We start from the raw sequence: 2,628 nt of genomic DNA, 5'->3' as shown, positions 1-2,628 counted from the left end.
AAATCAAATAATTATCAATCAACTTTTAAAAAATTAAAAATTTGTTTCTAGACATCCATATTCTTACCGATTAAAATTCAACTTACATATTCTCTTTTTTACTTAATATCTAAAATTTACATATACTTTAAAATTTATTGGTAGGGAGCTGAATCTTTTCTTAGGAACGTTTTGGGGAGCATGGAGGTTGTTTATTTGAGTTGGAAGCCTGCTGCAAAATCTGTTTTGGAGTTTGTTCGATCTGTCCATGATGATACAAATTTGTTATGATCATACTGCATTTTGAAGTTTTGGGGTATTTTTCTTCCATTTCTTTTCTTCTTCCAATTTCTGCTTATCTTTTTATTCTTTCTTCTGTATATTATTTTCTAATGGTCACTTGTTGTGCAATAGCTTTCTTTTAAGTCATTGGCTACTTGTTGTGAAATGGTGTCACTTCTTAGGAACGTTTTGGCGAGCATGGATGCTGTTTATTTTAGTTGGACGCCCACTGCAAAATCTGTTTTGGAGTTTGTTCGATCTGTTCGTGATGATACCAATCTGTTATGATCCTATTGCACTTGCAACTTTTAGGGTATTTTTCTTCCATTTCTTTTCTACTTCCAGTTTCATTTTCAATTTCTGCAAATTTTTTAGTTTTTCATATGTATATTGTTTTCCAATGGTCATTTGTTGTGTGGTGTCTTTCTTGTAAGTCATTGGTTACTTTGTAAAGAGAAACACATTATGCACTATGTCATCGTTCTACTCTTTCTGCAACATTTCCATAAAGAAGCAAGAAAACAGCTAGCAGGCAGATCAAACTTCCTTAAATATTCAATTGGCCATTTTGCCTTTTTGGATTTAACATTCTGCATTTGTGTCGTTACCCTTAAATCTCCTCACAATCTCTTTGTTCTTCCAACAATCGTTAAGAAAAATCCCTGTAGGCCGAACCCCACGTATTCCCTTTTCTCCTCACTCGCCAGAATTTTGCCCACTCTCCAAACAAAATCATTTCAGCCTTACTTTTGTTCACTACCCATTTCCAAAAATTTCATTTCCCTCTGAAAATCTTTGTCGATGGCCAAACCTGTGGCTGGGAACCGAATGTTCTCGATCATGTCCAGTGCTGAACCTCCCGATGGACGGCAAGGATCAAGGGTTAAGGTTGGTTTTTCTATTTTTGTTGGTTAGAGTTTGTGTTCTGTTTTTTTTTTACTTTGAGTTAAATCCTTTCTATTTGAAGAAATTAAAGTTATGGGGTGTGATGCATGTTGGCAGGGAGCTGATTCCTTAAAAGTTGGTTAGTGTTCTTGTTCTGTTTTTTTTTTTTTTTTTACCTTGAGTTAGTTACATTGTTTTTTGTAGGGAGCTGAATCCTTTCTTGGGAACGTTTTGGGGAGCATGGAGGCGGTTTATCTGAGTCGGAAGCCCGCTGCAAAATCTGTTTTGGAGTTTGTTCGATCTGTCCATGATGATACAAATTTGTTATGATCATACTGCATTTTGAAGTTTTGGGGTATTTTTCTTCCATTTCTTTTCTTCTTCCAATTTCCGCTTATCTTTTTATTCTTTCTTCTGTTTATTATTTTCTAATGGTCACTTGTTGTGCAATATCTTTCTTTTAAGTCATTGGCTACTTGTTGTGAAATGGTGTCACTTCTTAGGAACGTTTTGGCGAGCATGGATGCTGTTTATTTTTTAGTTGGACGCCCACTGCAAAATCTGTTTTGGAGTTTGTTCGATCTGTTCGTGATGATACCAATCTGTTATGATCCTATTGCACTTGCAACTTTTAGGGTATTTTTCTTCCATTTCTTTTCTCCTTCCAGTATCATTTTCAATTTCTGCAAATTTTTTAGTTTTTCATATGTATGGTGTCTTTCTTGTAAGTCATTGGTTACTTTGTAAAGAGAAACACAATATGCACTATTTCATCGTTGTACTCTTTCTGCAGCATTTCCATAAAGAAGAAAGAAAACAGCTAGCAGGCAGATCAAACTTCCTTAAATATTCAATTGGCCATTTTGCCTTTTTGGATTTAACATTCTGCATTTGTGTCGTTACCCTTAAATCTCCTCACAATCTCTTTGTTCTTCCAACAATCATTAAGAAAAATCCCTGTAAGCCGAACCCCCGTATTCCCTGTGCTACCAAGTTTACTTCCAATTTCAAGAGTGCCTTGATCCTTTGATTTACTTCCAATTTTTGGAGGCTGGTTTCAGCACGGGTGTGGTTTCCTTTTTATCATCATCACCTGACAATCTTTTCACGTTTTTTCCAGAAATAGATTTAGCTGATCCCTTCTTTCTCTTGACCTCTGATTGTTTTAAAGAACTCCCCCCACTCTTGCTGGTTCCATCACCCTTCCTAACAGACTGCTTCAATGTCTTAGTTTCAAAATCACTTGTAGTGTCATTAGTTTACATTTACATTTACGTTGAAGATATAATATTACATTTACGTCATTAGTTTTTGGATGAATTGGTGATTTAACATGCTCTAGAGTGGATAGTTTAGGAGGTCTGTTAGACCACCATTGTTATTTTACTTATAATAGAAGAAAGGAAAGTAAGGCACGTTAGTAATCAACACAGTTACTTATTCAAAAGGATGACAGTTATCTAAAACAGGAAGTTAAATGGA

General features: G+C 35.2%; 1 long non-coding RNA gene across 1 annotated transcript; it reads left to right on the top strand.

Moving 5' to 3' along the window:
- The first annotated feature begins 245 nt into the window (after positions 1–245).
- Positions 246–1,790, top strand: LOC116406406. The gene is made up of 4 exons (XR_004219410.1): positions 246–295; positions 444–574; positions 1,351–1,501; positions 1,650–1,790. It is a non-coding gene; the product is annotated as an uncharacterized LOC116406406 (long non-coding RNA).
- Positions 1,791–2,628: the final 838 nt, after the last annotated feature.

Source organism: Cucumis sativus, unplaced genomic scaffold (assembly GCF_000004075.3).
Source record: "Cucumis sativus cultivar 9930 unplaced genomic scaffold, Cucumber_9930_V3 scaffold95, whole genome shotgun sequence".
Taxonomy (NCBI): domain Eukaryota; kingdom Viridiplantae; phylum Streptophyta; class Magnoliopsida; order Cucurbitales; family Cucurbitaceae; genus Cucumis; species Cucumis sativus.
Note: the sequence above shows the minus strand (reverse complement) of the source record. Positions and strands in the feature narration are given on the sequence as shown.